This window comes from Neofelis nebulosa, chromosome 17 (assembly GCF_028018385.1).
Source record: "Neofelis nebulosa isolate mNeoNeb1 chromosome 17, mNeoNeb1.pri, whole genome shotgun sequence".
Taxonomy (NCBI): domain Eukaryota; kingdom Metazoa; phylum Chordata; class Mammalia; order Carnivora; family Felidae; genus Neofelis; species Neofelis nebulosa.
The window spans coordinates 23,555,711-23,581,261 of record NC_080798.1 but is presented as its reverse complement, the minus strand read 5'-3'; the positions used below and the strand labels follow the sequence as shown (position 1 = coordinate 23,581,261).

General features: G+C 46.8%; 1 long non-coding RNA gene across 1 annotated transcript in view; it reads right to left on the bottom strand.

The window, feature by feature from the left end:
- Positions 1–20,234, bottom strand: part of LOC131499275 (uncharacterized) — a 99,781-nt gene extending 79,547 nt beyond the window's left edge. Inside the window, exons 1-2 of the long non-coding RNA XR_009255787.1 lie at positions 20,179–20,234; positions 14,856–14,928 (exon numbers count right to left, since the gene is read on the bottom strand). This is a non-coding gene — a long non-coding RNA (uncharacterized LOC131499275). The remainder of the gene's footprint in view (positions 1–14,855; positions 14,929–20,178) is intronic.
- Positions 20,235–25,551: the final 5,317 nt, after the last annotated feature.

Here is a 25,551-nt window from a genome sequence, read left to right as displayed (position 1 = left end):
AAAATACACCAGGATAATGGAATAAACAACTGTATGCCTGCCATGTGTGATTAACAAAAGAAAACATGCTGTCGAGTTTGCTAACATTATTTCTTTGTGAAAGAAATAGAATTTTACAGTTTTCATTAAAATGCCTCCCCCTTGCAACCATTCTTACATTTTTATAACTATTTCAACTTTATCTTGGTGGAGAGAGTGAGAGTTACCTAGTCCTAATTTTAAAGGAATGGATGGATGGATACATAGAGAAAGAGATGGCTAAATAGATATAGATACACAACAAACACATTGTTTTATGAATCTTTTAATTTACATAAATGCCATTACAACTTATTTCTGCACTTGCTTCTCTGTCAGCATTAATTTCTCAAGATAGATTCATGCTGCCATAACTGCTCTATAGTAGTCCAATACTTGAATATACCATAATTTGTGAGTCCATTCTCCCATTTAGGGCTCTTAAGTGCCTTCTTATTTTTTGCCATCCCAACCAATGCTGAGGGAAATACTCTTGTGCAGGTGTTTGGGACACCCCCTGGGACACAGAATGGACAGCAAACAACTGTGTCCTGGCGGATGTACGTTTTCAGCTTCATCAGGCGCAGTCCAGCGCGGCTGAAAGTGGCCACGCCCACCTTCCTCTCTCTATCTGTGTGAGAGTTTTCCTGCATCTCCACTTCTCTACACCTGGATGAATCAGACTTTCTGAGCTCTGCCAATTGGATGCTTGTGAAACAGTATGTAACCTTTTCATTTTACTTTGTATTCCTCTGAAAAAGTAATGTGGCTAAATAGTTTTCATTTATTTTTGGCCACTTGTGGTTTCACTTTGCCAACACTCCTGTTCTTGATCTTCCTCCACTTTTCCGTTGGGTTCTTTGTGCTTTTCCAGGAAAAGTCCACATGCAGGACTTCTTGACATGTGTTGGGCACCACTCTTTTATCAGCATAGCAATCGTCTTCTGCTCTGGCCACAAGCTTGGTTTATGGTATCTCTTGCCAAAGAGATTGTGTGTGTGTGTGTGTGTGTGTGTGTATAAGTGTGTATGTGAGTATGTGTGTGCATGTGTGTGTATAGAAGTTATAGTAGTAGTTGTCACATAACAATCCTTTCCTTTATGAGCTGTGCTTCTTGTGTCTCGCCTAAAAAGTCTTTCTCAATCCTGATGTGATGAAGAATTGATCCTCTATTACCTTCCCAAAGTTATAAAGTTCTAGTTTTAACCTTTGGATCTCTATCTGGAATTTGTTTATGGAATGAGGTAAGAATCTAAATTAATTTCCTCCTTGGAGGAGCCTGGCTTGTTTAGCTGGTAGCGCATGTAACTCTTGATCTTGGGATTGTAAGTTTGAGCCCCATGTTGACTGCAGAGATCATTAATAAATAAATAAACAAGTAACTAAACAAATAAGTATATAGGTAAATAAGTAAATTTCCTTCTTTTAGGAAAACTAATGTCTGAGCACCGTCGATTGCAAAGTCCTTCCTTTCTCCTGATCTGTCATGTCATCTCCATCGTACACCAAGTTTCTGTAAGTGGTCTGTTTCTAGACCAAGGATTGGCAAAACTCTTCTATAAAGAGTCAAATAGTAAATATTTTAGGCTTTGCTGGTCATATGGTCTCAGTCACAAAGACTCAGCTCTGTCATCACAAAGCAACAGCAGCCTTGAGCAATACAGAAGTGAATGAGTGTGGTTGCTCATCTGTTCTACTGATAGAATTATCCTTGAAGCAATACCACACTTGGAACACTTTTGATAATGTCATAGTATGACTTGATATCTGACTGAAAAAGTACCACCCTTTTCTCTTTGTTTTTAGAATTATCACGGTTATTCTTGGGCTTTAAGTCTTTCAAGTAAAAGTGGTTTTGACAAATTTCATTAAATCCTGTACTGGAGTTTTTATTGGAATTGCATCTTTACAATATGTGTTCATGCATCCAAGAAATGTTTTTGGGTGCATACTGGGGGCACAGAGCATACTCCCACCTGGCATGTTCAATTCCCATGGTGTCACCACCTTCCTGACCAAAAAGCTCACAGTTTTGTCCTCCACCTTTCCCTCTCTCTCCACCTAACCAGTCAACTACAAGATCACCCTTTCTCTTCTCTCCAGCATCCTCTCTGCTTTGCTTTTAGAAAAGTGCCATCACTTCTGACTTCAGTGGACCCCCCTCCAGACTGTCCTCTTCATCCCTACTGTGTATCACAGAACTCTGTCTTGTCACCCACATGCCCTTTGCCAGGACAACGTTCACCACCCTCAGCACAGCTCATGGCTCCTTCTTCATCTGCCTCCTATTTAACTTCCAGGCCTCACCACCACTTCCCCACAATACCCTATGCTTCAGCCATGCAAACACTGGCAACCCCACAAACACCCCACTTTTTCTCACTCCTCAGGGTTGTGCTCACCTGGAACCCCTCCATTTTTACCCAGCCAATTTCTATTCAAGAGCCAGGTCAGGCATCATCTTTATGACCCTGTCCTCAACCTCATACCATCGCTATGCTCCCACTGTGTGCGAGGCTGATCTCCATTACAACCACATTGCACCAGGAGAGAGTAGGCTCCTTGAGGGCAGGCGTCCTGTCTGATTTGTTCACAACAGAGCCCGGAACATGTGCCCTGGGATTTGGGTAAGCACTAATTAATGGTAGGCATTAATTAGGATTGGCTGTGCAAATGAATGAAAGATGTAGTCAGAACACAGCCAGACTCAGAGGCAGGTGTCCTTGTCTCAGGGGCAAACGTGCCAGCCCATTTTCCCAAGGAGGAAGCTGAGGGAGGGGGTGGCTGCACTGTCTTTGTGACCTGCCACCCCTTTGGTAGGGCGAAAGCAGAGGAGCAGACAGGGGGGGAGAGAAGTCTGCCTTTGCAAGGAGAAGGCAGGCATAAAAATGCAAATGCAAGGCTGCCTCCCTCCCTTTCCACCTTCACTGTACTCATCTACCCCTCTCTGACAGATAAAAAGGAAAATGTAGTGGTGAGGACAGAGCCCCTCTGGGTAAGAAAGCAATAGCAAAGTGACAAATGTCATATGGGTTTAAGCAAAGTCCCCCACGGTTACAAACCCTCAGGGAAATAAGCCTGACAAATGCACGCCCCGCTCCCTGCACCCTTTTCCTTTGAAATAACTTTGGCCCTGAAAAGGGAGAAAGAAGGAAATAACTCAAAGATTTTAAAAGCAAAGTTTCTGTCTGCAAACCAAATGGGCTGAATTTTTATAGGCTCGTTTGGAAGAGCATGAAAAATCCAGTTGTCGGAGGAGCCTTTGTCCCAGGGAGCCGCCGAGGGGCAGAAGGTACTGAAGGAAGTCTGCGCTCCTCTGCTTGACCCTCTGCCATCCAAGGCAGGAGCCTGCTCCACCTGCCCTTCCCTAGTCCTGACAGCTGCTGAGCCCTGGAGAGAGGGCTCCTGTTATAGGGCCGAGGCCTCTGTGAGGCCACTCTGTGCCCAGGCCTGTGGAGGCCACTGGGGAAGACCGGGGGCGGGGGGCTCCTGCCCACCAGATGTGCTGATCAGGGCAGCCCCCTCCACTGAGCCATCACGTATTTCCTCAATCTTCACAGGAACTCTAGGAGGGAGGCCTTATCATGCCCCATTTTACAGATGAGGAAACCCAAGCAGTGAAGCTAAGGTGTTTTTAAACAAGACAAAAGGTCCAAAGTGGAGTGGATTTTGCTAAGCCCCATGTCACCAAATCAAGACTTAACTTCAGTTTCAGCTCTCCTAGAAACAGAACCTTAAACCAGAGTATCAGGAATAGCCTGATCAGCACTAGTTAGGTCATCTGCCAGGTAGACCCCCATCCCCTACAGGAAACTAACCTTGCAATAACCACCTCTCTTTTTTGCCTTGTTCCCACCCACTTCTGCCTAGAAAAGGTTTTCACTTTGTATACCTCCTTGGAGCTCCTTTCTATCTGCTAAATTGGATACAGCCTGATTCAAATCATTTTGACTCAAACTCTAAAAATTTTTTAACATGCCTCAGTTTATCTTTTAACAGGTAGCACGACTTGGAAGTGGAGGATTCAGATGCAGGCAGTCTGGCTCCAGAGCCTTCCACAGAAGCTGCTGTGGGTGCCCCCAGGTCCTTTTCACCAGACCTTGCACTGGTCCCCTGCTGCTGGCTGCTGGTAGCAGCTCACAACTACCCCTGTCCAGGGGATAACACCATGCCCAGAGATGCCTGGGAGGTCATGGGCCACCCTGCTGGGTGGCTTGAAGTCAGAGAGGGGACAATGAAAGCCCATCTCCCTTGCCTCGAGGGGCAGAGACCTCTGTGGTGCCATTCACACTTCTGAGCTCCCCATGAGAACAGGCTGACCTAAGGCTTCAGCTGAACCCACATCTCAGTGTGGTTTCCCCCCGGCCCTATCCTGCTTCCCTCACTCTCCCAACAGGTTTCTTCCAAGAGCAGTCCCTCCTTAAACCTCTACACAAGAATCTCCATCTGGGACTCTACTTCTAGAGAACCTGATGTGCTCCACATAAATGATCTCTTGCCCTTACAGCAAAGCGATGAGCACTGTACCTGGCACACAGTGACTGCTCAACAGAATTCATGCCAGTGGTGAGAACCACTTTTTTCTTCCCACTCTGCCACAGATCAGCAATCTGGGGTCTCATTCAGCCCCTCTCAAATCATCTGGACACATGGACACAAGAGCTATAGGCATATCGGGGGCATTCTTTTTAGTGCCTCTAGTAACTGACATAGAAATTGGGAATGAGAGGTAGGAAGGAAAACTAGAGATTGAGGATATTACTTTTTTCCTACAAATTATTCATAATTAATAGATAGGTATGTGCTTCTGAGCCACAAGCCTATAATTGTTCCCTCCTCATCCCCCCAGATGAATGACCCCTCCCCAGTGGGGACCTTTCCTTTATTACCAGCCCAGACTGCAGGTGAGGGCTTGCAGCAGGCAGGGAACAGAGTGGCTGAACAGTGAGGTGTCACGCTGACTGGGGCTTCAAAACAGAATGCCTGAGACCCTGCTGTTCTTTCCTTTTTGATCAAGTCCATGCACAGAAATTGGAGAGAAGAAAGACTCGAACCCACCCCTCCTTGTTGCCCTGAAGTACACCCTAATGAATCTCATTTACTGGCAAAGACAGTAAAATTTGCCACACGGCACCTGCAAGTCTAATAGTGAATATCCTCCTCCAACTGCTGGGAATGCGGCATCCAAGAATAGGGCTCTGTAATTTGGCCAGTGTTTGAGTGACCATTTCCAGTGGGGTATATTGTAAGATGCTTGTCCCAGGGATGTTGTAAGTGGGTGGGAAAAGCTGTTTTCAAGGGAAATGAGTAGTCTTTAGCAGAGTAATATGAAGGGTGTACTTCTCAGACCAAAGGGTCCTGGCCACACCTCTGCCCAAGGCTAGTGCCACAGCTGCACTGTCCCTATGACCTCCTGGATACAGAATTGTTCTCCTAGATGAGCACATGGCCAAGGGGTATAAGACAGCTGGGGTCTCCTTCCACCATCCACAGAGACCTGCAATTCCAACATCAGTGAATCATCTCTTTGTAAAAGAAGCTTTGGAGAGGCTTAGTTTGGGCAACCCAGTCTGGGAGTCAGAAGACCTGGCGGGGGGAGCAGTGGCTGAGTTTAGCCCTTATGTATGGGGTGGCCTTAGGTGATCTCTCCCTCATCCTGGGTTCTTCAGGGTGTGACACCTACAAAGACAACTAGCACCAGGACAGTTTCTGTTGGATCTGAAACAAGCCCACCTTACACAGAAGAAAAAGGGTGAGGAAAACCTATCAGCAAACAAAACTGAAAAATCCAGGATTCTGGCACAGCAGAGATCTAGGGTTTCAGTCTGCCCCCATCTCTCTGAACTTTCCTTCCCCTGTGGATTTCTTCCACAGTAGAGTCTTCTCTACCGTGGGAGAGTTGTGTAGGCTCATGTCTTACCAAGAGACCATCCCCTTCCAGACACTTCAGCTCAAGGCTTACAATTGGCCCCATATGAACTACATAACCATCCTCAACTCACTCACTGCCTCCAGGGGAATATAGCTAAACTGGGGTCAAGGTAAGGAGAGGAGTATTAAAGAAAAAATTATTCATAACACTTATCAAAGAACTTACTTTGTTCAGGACCATAGCAATATGTATAAGGACCACTGCAATGGGGTTTTGCAGTCAAGGAGAGAGATTGGACTCAACTCCAAACAACAAGGAAAAGTGGGAATCTATAGCCAGGAAGCAGGCAAGGGTCAGTGAATGGAAAATTGCTAAGGGTCTGGGGTGGAGGAACCTAATCCAGCAGGATTCTTCCTGAAGGCAGGCCAGAGTGATCAGACATCACCTGGGGGAAGCTGGAGGACAAGGGACTTGATTAGATATCAAGGATGGAAGATTCTGGTTGAGCCAACTAAGGAGGATTCTTGCTAAAATTGGACAATACAAAGATTACCATGAAAACCCAAAAGTCAGGGCCAATCAAGGGTTGAGTTCAGAGGACCCCAAGTAGAGTCTGATCAAGGACAGGGGTCAGCCCCTCCCAACCACCTGCTCTGAGAGTTGGTGAGAACCAAATTGGGGGGAGGGGAGAAAGGGTGCTGAACAGGCAGGAAGGTGAGATGCCTCCTGGGTATACAGTGGAAGCTGCCTCAAAGGAGACATGAGTCTGAGAGCATCTCAGACTAGCTCCAACAGCTTCCATTTGGCCACAGGATGGCCTTGTTACAAAGTCATGCTGATTTTTCCAAAATCACCTCAACTGCCAAGGCACATGCAGTTGATGGTAGGACTGACTGGTTGAACATCTTTATTTCAGTTGACATGTGAGGAAGGAAATCTTACTCTTAATTCAGCTGGATTTCTCTTAATTCAGCAACTATGTCTGTTGTGCCACTATGTCCAGGCATTGGGCAAGGACACAAGGGTGGCTTTTAAGAGATGGAGCCACAAAGACCTAAGGCTGAGTGTTGGCCTCAGAGGACCCAGAACCCAGAATGAGAATGGAAGCCAGAAGAAAATGGGCATGGCCACAGGAGGCATGAGCATTCCAGTGGGTTGAGACACAGGCAGGAAGGGCACAGTTGGTTAGGCTCTTTGGAAAGGTCTGGATGCCCAGCTGGGGAGCCTAGACTTGGTCCTATAGACACAGGGAGGCTTGAAGGTTGTAGAGTGAGAGGAGGAGGATGGGAACTCAGTGTTAAGAACATGAATTTGACACTGACTTGTAGAATGGAGTCGTGTGTGTGGCGGGGGGGGAGGGGCTGTTTTGTGGGATGGGAGGAACACTAGGAGGAAGAATTGGGAGGCAAAAAGAGCTGTCTGGAAGCTGTCCCAATGTCCAGGAAAAATAAGGTCTATTTTACAGTATTTGGGTGGAAGGAGGGAAGGGGAAGTGAGCATGCTTTAGTCAGGCCTCAGCTTTCCAGAAATGCTTTCATGTCTATTCCTATCCCGAGTGATGCAAAAGCCCTGAGAAAGAAGCAGAATTAATGGTAGAAATTCCATTTTACAGACAAAAAATTGAGACCAAGAGGGAAAGAGCAAGGGACAAAACTGAGACATACTAGTGTCATCTTGCCAGCACCCAAACCCTGATGGATCTCTGTTGCCCCCACCTCAGGAAGTGTAAGGAGCCCATCTCAACCCTCTGAAGAGCTATGGAATAAAGCCATCTGTGCTGCTAATACTAATATAAAGTATTGACTATCTCACTGCAGGAGTTCTGAGACAACCGTCCCTGGGCTGCTGAGGCTGGCGGCAGCAGCTACTAAATTGTGTTTATGGGAAGCTTTTTACCTGAAGGGGTCATAATTTACTCTTGATCAATAACCAATCAATCCACCTGCTTTGCACATTGCAAATCCTCCAGATCCGTCCACAGAAAGGAAAGAGAGAGGAAGACAATCTGTTTATTGGAAAAAGACGACAGAATAACAGGCTAATGCAACCACTTAGGCTGGTGATTACGTAAGTTTTGATTTTTTTTTAACTTTAGTGAGATATTTTGAGTGATATGCTGAGTGCATCAAAATGAAAAAAAAAACTGATAGTGTTAGTTTGACAGGATCAGGTAAGAAGAAGATTTGGTATTCACTGAGTACCTACTGTGTGCTTTGCACTATACAGAGCTCCCTCATTTGCCCTCATGGCCCTGCAAAGGAGGAACCATCATTTCCACATTCAGGGAGAAGCCTGCAGCCCAGCAAGGTTAGATAGTTACCTCAAGGTTAGTGGTAGAGCTGAAAACCAGAAGCACTATTTCCTAGTAAGAAATAAGTGGAGGCCAAGGGCTCATTCGGAGTGGGGGCGAGGCTGGTTACGGCAGGAGCTACAGTGGCCTGCAGGGCACTCCTAGGAGGCTGGCCTGGGCCCCCACTGCCAGAGGTTGTCTTCCCCACTGTTTGCTGATGGAGCTTCAGTCCTCCTTTTGGAGTCTGACCCCCCAGAATGAACTAGTCAGCCATCCGGAGCCACCACCTCCAGTTCACCAGCCCCGGGGGCCTCCCAAGGGCCCAAGCATGATGTCATTGAGTACCCCCAGCTGCCTTGCCAATCTCCAGCAACTCGCCTGCATGGAATCGTGGGTATCAGCCTGACTGAATCTCTCTTCAGAAAACCCTGCCTGGCCTGGAAGCCTGAGACCTCCCTGCATGCTCTCCCTTTATACTCTGCCGATGACCAATCTCCCCATCTTCAAGGCAACCTTCAGAGTGACTGTCTTGGGGAGTGTCTCCTGAGCAGTTCACCCCAAATCTTGGGGTGTCCTTCTCTGTGCCCCAGCTACTGCTCTTGGGGATCTTCCTGGCAGAGTGGCATGGAGGAGGCTACATCCTCTTGGTTGAGGGGCCAGCCTCTCTCGGAGCCTCATGGTAGACCTAAAGAGACCTCTTTCTCTGAAGTGATGGATCCTCTCATGGATCACGCCCATGTGCTGCACTCCCCAGAGGTGGCTTCAGCCCCATCCTCACTCAGTCACAAGCAGAACGTCAGTCCTCAGAGACAGGATGATCAGATAAAGGATGGAGTCTGGATCTTTTAGAAGCTGGAAGTGCCACTCACTGTGACGAAGCCTTGATCTCAGCCAATAAGCCTCCTGGAAGATCCTGTTCTAACAGTGGCCTTGGAAGGCCCCTGTGATTAGAGCATGCCAGGCTCTGGACTTTTCCATTTTTGGAATTAGATGAAAGAGAACAGTTTTCCATTAACAACTCATTCCCCTGCTTTTTACTGATTTGGCAAAAATTAGTTTCTCCCTATCATTATGTAAGCAACTGCCCTGATTCTGGAGACAGTGGCTGGAACTGACCATCGGCCTTCCCAGAAAATGTCCCTAGTTGGATCTGTCTCTAAATGAACAATTGCATGCGGCATTGATCATCAAGAAGTCACACAGCATTGCTCAATTAGCAAGCAGTTAAAGGTGACATATTGTATTTAAATAGTCTCCCTAGGAGTGACAGATGTCTACAGTAAACATAGGGAAATTACTCCAAGGGAGGCAGATCAGAGGCCAGTGGGCCTCTAGCTCCACCCACTGCCTGGTGAGGGCTGAGGGCTGAGGGCTGCTGACTAGGGTCTCCAGAAGTCAGTGCCTAGGAAAACACTGCCCCAAATAGTCTCTGCATTAGAGAGACCTCTCCCCGCAGAAGGCTGGGGCTGGGGTGTGGACACAGATGCTAGCCTAGTGGCCTTTGTCTCTGGTCTGTGCCCACTTTCCTGTGACAGCAGCAGAAGAGCTGTGAGGTGACACCACGCACATTTTTCTGCTTAATTAACTAAATACGCACCGTCTGTAGCCTCAGAGCAAGTAGATCTCAGGATGAAAAGTGCTAATTTTCCTGCAGTCATGTGTCCAAACTACTTTCCTTAGCAGCTCTTACTCTGTCTGCCTCATCCTCTAAGCAGAGTAAATGTGTGGGTCTGCTGAAAGGCGCAGAATGACAGGGACATGGAACCACTAATTTAGATAAATGACGGAGTTCCTAGCTCCTGCAGGCATGCGGCTCAGCGCCTCACCAGGGCCTAACAAACTCCAGGGAGGCCGAGAGAGAGGGGCGCCGGCTGTTTCCTGTGCAGCACGCATTAAGTGTATTTATCAGTGGCACGCTCCCCGGAGTCTGTTTAACTCTTGCATGTTGAGAGGATATGTCTTGCAAGAGGAACCTGATGGATCCACCGTGGGAAACACGGTAGTCATCTTGTTCATGCCTTCCTCTCACATCTGGTCCCCTATCTCCATGAGGCTGATCTCACTGGCTGGCCTGGCTGCCCCACAAGCCTGAAGGCTGAAGGTCCCAGGAGTGGCCAAGAACACAAGACCATGTTCACCAAAGCCAGCTGTCAGGGCAGAGCTGGATTGTGTCATAGAAGCACAAGGAGCACTGACTGGGGCATCAGCCCTAAACCTTCATGATGCAGAGGGGGAGACCCAGGTCCTGGGAAGTGGGAGGAGTCCCCACATGGGTTGGAAGGAAGATTCTGGATCAAAACTAAGATCACTGCACTGAAAAAGGAAGACTGTGTCCACCTCTCTACCTCTACCTGTAGCATCTCTTTTCCAAAGAGGCACCACCCACCTCCTGCAGAGTCAGAAGCGGCTTTGAAAGTTTTCTCTTTCTTGTTTGCTTAAATAAAAGTAATAATCTTTATTACTTCATCAAGGAGTTATTTTCTTTTTTAAAAAAAAGAAAATTTAATGTTTATTTTTTATTTTTGAAGGGGGGAAGGGGCAGAGACAGAGACACAGGATTCGAAGCAAGCTCCAGGCCCGGTGCAGGGCTTGAACTCACAAACCACAAGATCATGACCAGGGCCAAAGTCTGACACTTAACTGACTGAGCCACCCAGGCGCCCCAGGAGTTCTTTTCTTCTCAGCTTTATTGAAATGTAATTAACACACAACCATGTACACGTTTAAGGTGTACAATGGGTTGATTGGATACATTTAAACATTGCAAAATGATGACTACCTTAGCATTAGCTAACACCTCCACCACATCACCTAACTACCATTTTTATGGTGGTGAGAACATTTAAGGTCTATTCTCTTAGCAACTTTCAAGTACATAATACAGTATTGTTGGTTAATCGCCATGCTGTACATTAAATCTCCAGAACTTACTTATCTTACACCTGGAAGTTTATACACTTTGACTGACATCTCCCCATCTCCCACAACTGCCAGTCCCTGTTCTACTCTCTGTTTTTATGAGTTTGGTTTTTTTTTAGATTTTCTACATATAAGTGATAACATACAATATTTGTGTTTGCCATCAAGGTCCATCCACATTGTCACAAACAGCAGGATTTCCTTCTTTGTCACAGCTGGACATGTATATGCACCACATGTTCTTTATCTGCTCACCTGCTGACAGACCCTGGGGTTGTTTCCATACCTTGGCAACTGTGAGTAATGCTGTCATGTGGCTGTCCTCTCAGTTTCTCTCCCCATCAACTGCGATTTTCTTCATACCTCGGGCAAGGGAGGCCCAAGCCCAGTATCTCATGGGCAGCAGATGTTGAAAAATGCCAACTGCAAGAGGGCAGGTGCCTTCCCAGGGTTAGGAATTACACATAAAGGGGGCCTTTGCCCAGTTCTGAAGAAACAGAAAGTGTCAGGGGGAAAGGCAGGAAGACATTTTTAAAATAAAATTTAAATGTATTTATCTGCTACACATTCCCCAGAGCCTGGTCTAGATGCTTAGAAGATCAGTTAGGATTACTCAACTCCCTTTTTAGCTTTGCTGTCAATCTAAAAACATAAACAAGACCCTCCAAGTTGCCATATAATAGGTCCTTGTAAGAATCATCCCTAGTGGGGTCATTCCAAACCCTGGTGGGAACCAGATGCTAAGAGTTGTTTCCAGCCTGCTGTGATGGGGAAGAAAGCCATAGGTCCAGCCATGGGTATCCAGGAGGATCCTGGGCCAGGGGACTGTTTTGTTTATGTAGAGGGTCTCCCGTGTGTGGCTGCTAGCTCAGGAGAGAGTGTGACACAGCAGTCTGCATTTCATGTACATACAGGAAACAGCTAAGGAGGGCATGTGAGGCCTGATTTAGCAGCCTGCACAGAGGGCCTCATGCAGGCTAGAGAATGAAGTCTCTGGAAGGTAAATGTAGGAAGCACAGTGACTTCCAAGGACGGGTTAAGAAACACCTCGGCCTTCTCTGGGATGCTGGTGAGATGGCAGGAAGTGCTTGGCTCTGCCAAGGGGAAACCACTCCTGCACCAAGGATCTGGACAGAGATATCCCCAAAGGCCAACTGTGAGTTCCCAGGGCCAGGTTAAAATCCTAGCTCTGCTGTAAACCTGCTATGTGACCCTGCTAAGAACCTCAGTCTATTCGCGCATGAGGGCAGCATAACAGCACCCGACCTTCTTTCCAGGGAGATACATGGGACTCTTCCCTTCTCTTAAACTCCATCTGTGCCCTGATATCCCAAAACCCAAGGGTTCTGTCATGGGACTGTTTCAACCTTGAAACAGAGCATCTAGCTTCCAGTCCACAGGGCGTGTGTCTGCCTGGAGAGCTCAATGGGGGACCCTGGGAAGATTTCCCCAGTGCCGCAGCTGTGCCCAGCTTGACCTAAGCTCCAGGCTGGGAAGGGTGTGGGCATTTCCATGGAATAGTTACAATCAGATCAGAGATCCTTCACTGAGGACTTCCAGGAAGCAGACACTGTTCTAAGCGCTCTTCACTACTAAGGTCACAGCCCTCCGAGTGTCTCTGGTGGTGTGAGAAAGCTGAGCACAGAGACCAGGGAACCTGCCTGGGAGCACACAATTCCCACAGAGCCCCTTCCAGCTCTGCGGTTCGTGATCTGACAGGGGCCTGTGAGGTAGGGGTTTTCCCTCCCATTGCATAGATGAGGAAGCTGGAAAGAGCAGGTCACTTGCCTGGGGGTTGGGGGGCACATCCCCCAGAGCTGGAGGCAGAGGCACACTCAACCTCCACCTGAGGCATCGCAGGTACTATCCCAGCAACTCGCCAATGTGGTCCTGGAGGTTAGAACCTGGAGCATACAGCAGGTCACTCGTTCCTCAAATCCCATGGGTCACGCCAAGCTGCTACTTAGTTCACATCCTATACCTGACCTACCCGACTGTAGCCAAGTGTCTCACTGTTGATTCTGTTCTAATTCCCTGGGTAGTTACCTCTTTTCTGCTGTTTCTTGAGGGTGTGTGGACTAAGATAGAGTGGTCTCTCACTGTTGGACCAAGACCAAACTTTTGGGTTTTGGTGGAGCTCCTTCTGCTTCTGACCAATGCCTCCTTGACCATCACAAAGGGAGTGTCTCCTCTCCAGTTATCCATCATTCCAGAATACACAACAGACACAGCCAAACAGCACCCCCTCATCAGCATCTCCAGAAAGAATCTTTCTTCTATCTCTGACCTTGGGGCAGACTCAGAACAACCTAATAACACGATACCTAATATCCATTAGGTACTTGCTAAGTGATCAGTACTGTCCCCTGCTTTAGTGCATGTCACCTCCTCTTATCTTTACAGACCCTGGAAGGAAGGCATGATGGATAAGGAAACTGAAGAATAGAGAAGCTCAGTCATGTGCCCTGAGATCTGCAAAGCAAGAGTTACACCCAGCACCAGCAGGCTTCAAACAACACATCTAATAAGTTGCCAGGCATTTTTTAAACACTGATTACATGCAGATGAGGGATGGACAAATGTCAGAGAAATCTTCTGCCTCTAAGGTCCAACAGCCTAGGGGAGGAGACAACACATACATAAAACCATAATGCAAGGCAGGTGATTCTAAGAGGCTTCACCGAGAGTCTTTAATTTCCCCTACGGATGATCCAAAGAAGTCCCTGCTGTGATTGGCAGGCCATGGTGCACACCACCAGCAAACCGGCCCCTGTCCCTTCAGTCCAGACTAACATCTTGAGCTCTATTCCCAACACTTGTACACAGGAGAGAAAGCTAGAATCCCACATGACATGAGTCATATGCCCAAAGAAAGCTGCGGTCCAGTTAAGCAGTCTGTGTAGAGACAACACACTATTCATGGCACTTTACATGTGGCCTGAACTTGCTTCAACACATAAAGAAAGTGACCCCTCTTTCACTCAGTGAAAGTCCATTTGCCTCTGATGCATTTCAAGATTCACCCCTATGAAAAAGTGCTTGGTTTGGTGTGCAGGGGGCGTGAACAGGCAGCTCTCATCTGAATTCACTCACAAGACCAGAAACACAGCACTTTGATTCTGGCTCTTTGAAATCATATCCACATACAATAAGACAGTGAAACAAAACAAAGAATGGAATGTGGTTTGACCACCCACAACCTTCTGTTGCAGACTGAACATTTGTGTCCTACCCCCGCCCCCAAACCTATGTGTTGAGATCCTAATCCCTAAGGTGATGGTATTAAGAGATGGGGCCTTTGGCAGGCCCTGCCTTCATGAATGGGATTAGTGCCCTTATGAAAGAGATCCCAGAGAGCTCCCTTGCTCCTTCTGATATGTGAGGATATATAGAGAGGACAGTCATCTATTGATCAGGAAGAGGTCTTCATGAGCATCTTCCCCTCCTGGACCTGATCTTGAACTTCCAGCCTCCAGATTTGAGAAGTAAATTTCTGTTGTTCACAAGACACTTTTTTACAACAACCTGAATAGATTAAGACACCTTCTCTTGGAAACTTTCAAGTAATGAAAGCCCAACATTTGTGGTGAGGACTTTTTTCCCACTAGAGTCAAAATACAACTACTCTGCCTCCCCTCCTAGCCCAATCACATTATTAGATACCATGGGGCATTTTCAGGTTCCAAGGATGGGACATCGCATCACCTACCCCAGATCACAAGCGTTTCACCTCCATATGAGTTACTGCTGTATTACCTGAATGGTTGCATTGAAAATTGAGCAGTCATTTTGGAGCTTTCTTAAAAGCAGTCACAACCATGCCTCAGTGCTGCAAGAAATGGAGAGATAGGAAATCATGACAATGTCTATGTGAGATCTTCAGCAACTCAATATGCACTCCCTAACACATCCATACACATATACAACTGTATACTTGCTGTGCTTTTTTTTTTTATTGTAAAGATGATTTCCCTGAAGTATTTTTAAGCTGGAGAGATTTCCTACAAGCTGGTGAAAAATTGCTCACTACAGGAGATCCAATTTATTGGCAGAAATCCAGCAACCCAACGTATTGGTTACTAGCTTGGTAATGAGTCTCTTCCATGTAAATGGGCTCATTATTATCAATTTTTGTCAGCTCTTGAGTGAGTCTTGATCTGCTTCCCCACTCGGGCTCTGGGGCTGGTGCAAGGTGAACAGGAGCATCCGGCACCCCCTCCTTCCCACCCTAGGTGCTAGAGACCTCATGCCTCATGGAGGGGGGTTGGGGTTGACAGACTGTGTCGTTAGAGCTTTGAATTTAACATTCAGAACAGAGATGTTAAGGAGACTTGCAATGAGGTGTTGTAAAAACAGAGTTTGATTGAAAGAGCTGGCACATAATGCAAATGAACACTTTGTCCCATGATTCATTGCTATCAGGAGAACTAAATTTGTACAGCCCAGAGGAGAGATGACTAATGGGAGGCATAATAATTGTCGATTTATACCTGCAAAGAATTAATCAGGAGGCCCGGAGGAGACAGTGCTCTGTGGCCACTACAGGTGTGAGTGCTGGTGAAGTGCAGGGAGGAGCCTGGAAATTAGGCTAAATAGCAGGAATGGTGGTAATAACACCAAGGCCCATTAGGCAGAGACATCACCTCCACCACAGGATGCCGTGGAATTATCATCCCCAGAAACCTGCACAACCAACTTGGGTAATGGATGACAATTTTGGCAAAGATTAGTGGATTTGATGGTGCATCTGGAAGACTCTGGGGCTCAATTTCCCTACCCTGGGGCTCCTTCTCAGGCAGCCTTGAGAAGCTTCCTTTGCTTTATTTAGACAAAACTTCCTCCACTAACCCGGTATAACCTATCTTAGAGCACTGACTTCAGAAAAATCCCTATGTCCAGCAAAATGTTGGTGACGAAAGAGAATGCCATTCTTATATTAACCAAGCATTTATTGATCACCTACTATGTGCCAGTTGGTGAATAGGGCAATGTCTCTGATGTCATGAGCTTGCATTCTAAGCTAGTGGACAGTAGGGTGACACCAGGGCAGGCCGGACCATGCAAGAGATGCTGTCATGGCCAGGTTTTACACGATGCCCAAGGAGAAACAAAAAGCAGTGTCCAGCTCTAATGCAAGCTTTACAGTGTGAGCCCTGAATAAATCAATCCTCTTTCCTGTAAGAGACCACAATTGCCCAGAGGTCATTTGAGAATTCTGATTCCCTGAGTGAAGGCTAAAGAGACCAATCAACTCCTTTCTGTGTACTACACACTGGTGACCCACAAGCCAATGGTTTGACTCACTCAGTAATGTTTTCAATTAATTGCCTATGTTTAAAAATTGGAGATGTCACATGAATTCAGATTCCCAACGTCTTTCAAAAAGTCTGACTCTCTACACTGAACCTGCATCTCTATATGATAGTGGTCAGCTGGGGCTGAGTATAGGGAATATCCCTTTAAGGTCTTACTTTGCCACAGTCCCCACTTCTCCCTTCTGTATTACAGACATCCTGTTTCAATCTGTCATTTTCCTAACCCAGCTTCTCTGGGAATTTAATTTTTCTGCTCCTAGGCCAAATGACCAGGTAGCTGGCCTGTATTAGCTTAGGTTCTAGCAGAAATGCTTTTAACCAGTTATAATTGTCTTAATTTGATTAATGTCTTTGCAATAATCAGTTACCTAAAATATGTTTCCCTCTTCTGCATAGCAGCAATGCATATTTATGCAATTGTCTGGTATCCCTTCCTTTGGGCCTCAGCCTCTGAATGCTCCCCCCTGCTCACTGGGAGCCCAAAGTCAGTAATCTAGATAAGCTTGTTTTCTCCTTCCTGTTTCTAGGAGAAGCACGTCACTTACTCCATTTCTCCCTTTGTCTTAGCCATTAGGAGGATGAGACTTAGCACAGGAGTGCTAGGTAGTAGTTAATAATTCAGTTCAAGGCTTTGTTGCATCTCTATGCTCCTCCCCCTAATTGATTTTTGACCTGTATTTCTAACAGGTGAGTTTTACTACAGCAGCAGTGGAATGCAGGAACATGCCAGAATAAGAGAAGCTGGTGGTAGTCCTTGCCCTGGAGCTGGAAGCAGAGGAAAACACAAGGCAAAAAGTAAGCAACTGGCAAATGTGCGGAGAGGCAGCAGGGGAGCAAAGCACAATAGACAGCAGGAAAAAAAACACACATGATATTATTCATCCAGTGCAGACATCTTGAAGCCATGGGGCATGCACTGTGGTGGATGCCGGAAGACACAGGGAGCAATCAGGCCAGCTTTCCATCTCCAGGAGTCCAGTAGAGGAAACATAGGTTTGACAAAGAAAGCCTGTCACTGCTGCCAGGATGGACCATGCATTTCCTTGGCCATCAGTTTTCAGCACACTAGTGGTGGATGATGCTCTGTGCTTGCTAGTGTCCAGACCAAGTGTGGACAGCAGCTTCTGAAAGCCATGAAGTGTTACTCAGCTGCACTTGGTCTCCTAGGAGGTGGGGAGCCTGCCTCCCTGAGGGCAGCCTTAGTTCTTGAGGGGGGGGGCAGAGCCTCACCACCAACCCCCACCCCCAGTCTTCCCATGGGACAATTCTGAGGCACATTCTGCATGGCTTCTCAGATGGGTGCCCCATAGTGGCAACCTGCTCCTTAACACATGTTTCACTGACTCTTCTCCCTTTCCTCAGCTCTCTCTCCCCACTTCTTCATTTCCTTCACTTCCATTACCTCCAAAACAAACTCTTGCACTCAAGTCCTTATTCCAGGATCTGCTTTACAGGGAGCCCAACCAAACTCAGACAGTGTCTTGGAATGTACCTGAGACAGTTCTCAGCTAAGAGGTCAAGAGAGGCTTCAGTGGCCCAGAGACATTTGAACGGGACCACGCTTTGGTGCACAGAGGATGGCACAGGAGAGACACGTTTGGAGAAGAGAGTATAGCATGAGCTGTAGAGAGAAGGTACACAGCTGCTGAAGGAACCAGTATGCAATGAATTTGTAGGCTACATGATGAATAATGGAAAATGGCATTGGAAAACTTGAGTGGACCTGGATCACCAGTGGGTTTGCACATCTCATTGTAGGGTGCAAACTTCATTTTGTAAATTGTTGATGTGACGTGGTTTGGGCAAGCAGGTGTGGAGACAAGAAGGGAGTCAGATGAGAGTGAGGACAGAGGTTATCTGGGGAAGCTGAACTGAGCTGGGCTGCCGCCAGTGAAATATGCCTTCTCCCCATGTGATCAGATGATGGTGTGGAGGTCTTTGTCCTGTGTGCAGTGACTTCCAGGAGAGGTCTCCATGGGAGGCAGGCATGGCCCAGCTCTTGCAAGCTCATGGCTGAAGAACGGGACCGGAGGTGAATAAACAGTTGCTGTCCCCAAGCAGAGCAGGGGAGCTAACTGAAAATCCCCAGGTGGGTGGGTGGCAGTTGAATAGGCCCCAAAGTGCATGTCCTGCTACCCTCCATTCAAATGGGTAGCTGATGGCACCTTAGTGGTGCCCCACATGGTTGTGGTGGGGGCAGAGCTACCTTCCTTATCAGGGTAGTTGAAGGTCTAGAAGGTCAGACTATACCACCCAATAAATGGTTTAAGAGTAAAACAAATAGCAGAACTATAGATGTAAATCAAGCCTTTGCTCCTCACTTGTCCGCATGACATCAAATAACGTTTGACTCCTTTCTCTCCAGGTACAGTGATCACATTCTGTATCAGCCTGAGCAAGTGTGTGGCCATAATGGGGAACAAGGATGGAAATGTAGCCTTGGATCTGAGGTCAGCTTTTTCGACTCTGCCCAGTGTCCCCAGCCCCTACCCCACTTCCAGGGAAGTCCTGGTATGCACAGGCTGGATGTTTCTGGAGGAACTGGAGATTAACTTTAGGAACTTCAGATTCCATCTTCCCATCAGCCTGTGTCTGAGCTGCTTTCTCTGCAATAACATATTTCTCACTCATGGTGGCCTTTTGTAAAGTATCTTTTAGAAGACACAGATTTCACAGGTTGTTCATTTATGGTCTTTCAAAATAATGTTTCCAATTCAGACAACTTTGGGAAATGATGTGTTGAGGAAAATTAGATAGATTTCTTTACTAGAGGTCATCAGAGACTTCAGTGTGCTCAGAATTAGCTACATAATTTGTGGGTCCCAGTGTAAAATAAAAACACAGGGTGCCTGGTTCAAAAATTCTTAAGAATTGCAAGACAAGCATCACACCAAACACAGGACCTTTCTGAACATGAGCCCCGTGCAGCCTCCCTGTGTCATGCATTCACATCAGCATGGCTCTCCAAGAGTGGGAAGGAGGCCCAGACAAAGTCACTCACAATGTGTCCTAAGGAATTCAACCAAGAATTATAGTCCCATGGAGCACACTCACAAAGCCCTGCATCAGGTTAAATTCTCATCTTCCTGTTGTCTCTAAACTCCAATACAGGAGACACTGGTAGTTTATGAGGAGCCCCATGGACAACAGTACACAGGAAGAGAAGACTGTTTTACATCTGTTAGGTTTTTTCAAGCTATCAGATCAGTCTAGATTTTGTATTTTGGGTTTTTTAAGTGGGGTCCACTGGTACTTTCTCCTTATTCTTTATTTTGTCCCCTCCTTTTAAATAAAGCCCAGCATCCCTGAACTACCAAAACAAATTTCCAGCAATAATAGCAGGCAATTTGCAATGAAAGATGAATATAACAAAGCTAGTGCATCTCGACCGGGAATGGTGCATAATTTTGCTCTTAGAATGCCGGCTCTGTTAAAGCACTGTCAGCCCCCTGCTTCATTCTGTTTCCCCAGGTGGCCCCATGACACTGCTTGGGGCCTGGCTTCTCCGATCTCCTCTCTTGGGTTATTTATGACTGAGGAGGATGGGGGTAGGAAGTCAGGAGCCCGACGTTCAGCTTTCTGAATCACTTAAAAGTGGGCTAAGAAAGGAGGACAGTGATTGTCCTGTTACCCTCCATGTCCCTCTAAGGCCAGCTGTCTCTGCTGCTCTGACTCACCATCATCTCTGGGCTCCCACTCTTGTGAACTTCTGGGCTCAGAGGTAGTTTGTTCACCATGCCCCTCTACCCATTCCCCCTCCTCACCTGCTTTGTGTGGACGTACTGGCTGAAGGCAGCTGCCTCCTCCTGCAGGGAGTCATCAGCCAGCTCTGAGTAAGGTGACTGTGGCTCTCCACTAGCCAGCCCCTGTATCTGAGCCCACATCTCCCTGTATCCTAGACACACACTGTCACTAACAGAACGTATATAGTTATGCTTTCATTGAGGACCACTTGCATGCCAGGGTTTCTTGAACAATTTTCACACAAGGTTCACAGCTCTGGTCCTTGAGAAACTCAACTTGGGTGAGAGAGAGAGAGAGAGAGAGAGAGAGAGAGAGAGACTGGTTCCCATAGAGCCAGACAACAAAGTGACTGACATGTAAATCTGCCCACATCACATCCTTGCTGAAGCCCCCCAATGGACCCCATCCATCCATTGTTCAAATCATCAGCCCCTCAAAGGATCTCTTCTAGGTCCTTCAGGACCTGGCCTGTCCTATAGGCTTGCTGTTTTCTTAATGCCAGTCTCACACACTCTGCTGCACCCTGTCCATACTCAGTAGCTATTCCACATGCCCAGGCATTTGCTCAGGCTGTCCCACCTCCCAGATGCTCTTCCCCTTACCGCCCACCTGGAGGATACCCTCTCATCCCTCAAGGCTCACCTCAAGCATGAACTCCTCTAGGAAGCTTTCTGCAATCCTCACCTCCCAGCCAGGTGAGACTGGCTACCTCCTGCCACCTTTGTACCTCCCCTGGCCCAGCAGAGGTTTCCAACACAGACTTAGCCAGCATCTCTTTGTCTGGAGTCTCTCTCTCACAAGGCTGCAGGCAGCCATAGGGCAGGGCCTGGCACACAGAAGCTACTCAGTAAATAACTGTTCAGTGAATCTCTGAATCAGTAGTGCAGACCCAAGCAGCTGAAGAGCTCTAAGGTGCTGGAGCCAGTTCCCCAGGATGGGAGCCATGGCTGTGGCCCTCTTCCTCCTCACGGCCCTGCCCTCTCAGCAGTATCCCTTTCCTCTCCCTTCCCTGCTTTTCTTTCACAATGGGAATCTCAGAGTCAATATCAGTGTGTGAGAAGGCAGAGAAGAGAAAAAGGAAATTGTAATCTTAAGGGTGACAGCCCTGAAATGTTGAGTTTGAAAACTGCCTGGGGATTCAACTTCACATCTTTGGCAAAGTGCAAATACATATTCAAATTCAATGTAAATTCACTGGTGAATTTCCTCCCTCATTACTGGTACCTAGTGAGACTGGCAGTCCTGGGGGCTGGGCCTTTCCTGCTCTTCTCAGCTCCCTCCATGGTGTTCATCCCAGAGCTGAGTTCCAGACAGTGAGAGGTCCACAAGAACAGCTCCCTGAGGAGGAGATGTCCCAAGGGAAATCTTTCTGGAGACATTGCTTGGTGTGAAATCTTCTGGGGATGATCCCCATGAGAGCCAAGTTTCCTACAGGAAGAAGATGGGCCCAGTGTGAGCTCCAGCAGAAAGCAGGGATCTGGGAAAGCAGAGAGGGGGAACCCTCATCACAGTGAGGGCTCAGTGTTCATTGCAGGGAGAAGACCCTGTGGGGCTCCTCTTTTCAGAGGCAAAACTCAAAAGGATGAGTTGGAGGGGAGGGAATGGAGGCAGAGAAAGTTCAGGTTTACTTAGGGTTCCTGCTGAGATCTCTGGGACTTCTCAGGGACCTGGACACCTCTGAGACTGGAAGAAGTAAACCTTCACCTTGGCCATAATCACAGGAATAGATAACATTACTCCAGGTGGTCTTTCCTGTCCTGGAGGCCACATGTCCCAGAACCATAGGCCTTGTGTTTGGGCAGAGAGCCCAAGCTACAAGGGAGCCATCACTGCCAGCAGCCTGGCAGACATACTGTTCTTTTGTTGTTGTTGACTCAGCATAGCAAGGCCACTTAACTCAAAACAGAGTCCAGCTACTAGCAAAATGGCTCAGTCAGAAGGCGAACACATGGCTCATTTCTGTGGCCTCCACTCCAGTGGTCTGCTCAAAGCTAGCTTGTGTCAGCACCTGAGACAGCTTCTTCCTTGGGTTGGAGGAAGAGAGTGCATGAGAAGGAAGCTAATTCCAATAAGCCCTGGGACACCAGAGCCAGAGTATGAAAGCTGGACCACAGAGACCTTCCCAGATTAAGAGTGCAGGCAAGGTGGAAAGAAGAACCTTAAGCTCTAATAGAGTTTCTTCTTAGTGAAAGCACCACTCAGTTAGAATATCCCTCCACCCAACATTCTTACCAGTGTAGGATAACACATGGTTGCCACTTACTAGGCACCAACTAGACACCAGACATTCTGCATACATTACATTAACCATTGTCACAGTTTTACAAATTAAGCATCATGGTTATCCTCATTTCATAAATGAGGAAACCAAAGCTCAGAGTGGTTAAGGGTCCTGTCTCTGCTCACACAGCAAGGAAAGAGGCACCACAGACCTGCCCAAAGATTGTTCTTGAAGGAATGTGGGGAACCTCCCTGTCCTCCTCTCTCAGAGGTAGACAGACCTGCCCCAAGTGTGGTTTTAATGTCCTGTTTAGAAAGCCATAGGAAACGAAGGTTTCCCATGTCAGTGGTGGAAGAAGGTTTCACTGCAGCTGGGCACGGTGGCCATGTCCTTAGGAGGCAATTGTGAGGACTCATTAAAGGTCAACATTCCTGGTAGGTTAGACTTAGAGACATGGCCCTTTTCATGTTTATGGAGTGAAGGAAAAGGAAGAATGGCAATTAACAAATTTGATGCCTTGTCAGAATATATTATCAAGTTTGTCTTGGCCTTCAAGTCCCTCCACAAAACACACCTACCTCCAAGTACCTGCCTACTTTCAGTTTACCCTTGTCTTCCATGCATGGGTCCTCCCTTCACATCCCCTTCCTTGAGACTATGAAGTGATGCTCATGGTCTACAGTAGCCCAGCAAATCCAGCCCTTCTTCTGGTAACAGATACTCCACTGATGAATCACCCTCCCTATGCTCATCCCCATGGCTTGAGGAGTCTGACTCCAGTGTGGACTCCACAGCAAGCACATGGCCAAGCCTGCTTAGTCCAGGCACTGCCTTTCCTGCCCCAGGTCACTGGTTCAGGATGGACAGATAGTCAGAGTGGGCCATCAGAGCTAATAGGCTTCAGTTCACAGACTTCTGGAACCATTAGAAAAGAAAGTACATTTCCTCTGGGTGGTACAGAGGGATGCCACAAGGGCACACCTGCCTGGAAGTGAAGATGGCCTGAAGGAAAGCAGAACAGAAGAGAGTCCTACTGATACTCTCTGAGTGTCTGGATCTAGATGTTCCCAAGCCACATATTCTGGGCTTTCCAGTTAATGTGAACCAGTAAAATCTCCTTGCTTGAACCAGCTCAAGCTCTCAAGGTCAGTTCCTGACCAATTCAGGCTGATGCCCTCTCCAGGTTTTTGCTTCTGCTGTTTGTTCACTCTAAATTCAACTTTCTAGGCTATGTAAGTCCTGATATTCTATGGCGTATCTTCTAACCTCTCTCTTCTCTGACTTACTGCAGCTCTGGATATGAAAAGTTTGGGAATCCTGTTCCATAGCCTGAGAGCCAGAACATACCTTCCCCACACTGACCATAGCACCCAGCCCAATGCTAGTCACAGCCGGGGTGTAAAAGTGGCTTGGCAATGTGTTCTCCCAACCTCTACCAATCTCTCTCTCTCTCTATCTCTCTCTCTCTGCCTGTCAGCTAAAGTAGCATACGAAGGTCAGGAAATATGCCCTCAGCTTTAAGGAAATGACACTCCCTCCTAACTTACTTGATCTTGCCTTCACAGTACATGGGTCCTCAAAAGAGGTGCTGGCAACCAGGCATGTTACATAGGGCACCTAGCTTCATCCTCTTTGCTAACAGAATGAGATAACAGTGTCTGAAAGCCCATAGAGGAAGTCTCCATTCAAAGACCCAAAGCATATGTGCTGAAATAGCTTATCTTCATCTGTAATGAACCATAATTCCCCTGGGCCTTTGCCAGCTACTAGCATTGCCATTCTCTCTCTGTAGGAAGTACAAAAATAGTTGGGGAGGGGAAGAGGAAGGGAGGGAGAATGGGAGAAAATTAGAAAATGTGTATGCCTGAATATCCATCCACATTATATTCAGATTTGCCAATCCATGGCAAATTATACCAGTTTCCATTACAAAAGAATAGAATTGTATTCCATTACAATAATATACAGATGTATTCCTTTTTGCATGTATTCAAGTTAAAGAAAAAAATTTAGGTAAATAACAGTACAGGTGGTGGGCTGGTCATGACAAAGAGAGGAGCCGGAACCTTAAGAACACACAAATAATTGTTATTACCTTACTGGGTGACCTGTGGTGAGTACCTAACCTCTCTGAACCTCAGTTGCTTCATCTGTAAAGCAAGAGCAGTAAAGTGCATCTGCCCCACTTACCTCTGAACTAATACAATGACCTAGGCCCTGAGCAGATAGAGGTGTCAGGAGATGATTTCTGAGCCTTGGCCTTGGGTCAATACCAGAAAAAAATAAGTCTCTCACTGCATGAAACTCTTAGTAATAAGTCTTGGTGCCCTATTTTGGGTCTGTCCCAAAGGGCTGAAATTAATTAACGTCAGTATCTATTGCTTTTAAAACACCTTTAATCTATACCACTGTTTATGACAAGAGTACAAAGGTTCAAATGCCTACAGGGTTAGATGGTACCACAAATGAGTGAAAATGCCAGAGTAAACAATAGGGAGAAGTGAAGACTGTGGCAAATTGCAGAGTTCATGTCCATGCCCCATCAGAGGGAGAAGTGGACACTGAGCCCTAGCAGCATGTGCCATGTGGGATTAAGTCTCAATATTGATAGAAATTCCATTTTTTTAGTAGAAACCAGGAGTGTTGATTTTTTATGTGACATCTCCTATATTTTTAAAGCTGAAAACCAATTTTTAAAACTTGTGAAACACTTTGTGAGAACCAAAATAATGTATCTGCAAACTGGATTTCACCCACAACCCACCAAATTCTGTGTGGTAATACTGCCTTCTTCCTGCTTTGATTCCTTTTTACTTATTTTTTATTTTTTTTAAAAAAAATTTTGTTTATTTATTTATTTTGAGAGAGAGACAGCTCATGAGCACGAGCCAGGAGAGGCAGAGAGAGACAGAGAGAGATAGGAAGAGAGAGAGATAATCCTAAGCAGACTCCATGCTATCAGCGCACAAAGCCAGATGCAGGGCCCAAACTCACGAACCATGGGATCATGACCTGAGATGAAACCAAGAGTCAGATGTTTAACTGACTGAGCCACTCAGGCGCCCCTTTGATTCCTTTTTAAAAGTGAATACATAGGTCATGACAATTTTAAGCCCAAAATAGAAACAACCCAACCAGTGTCCCTGATTTGAGCAGGGAAGCATGCTTTCCA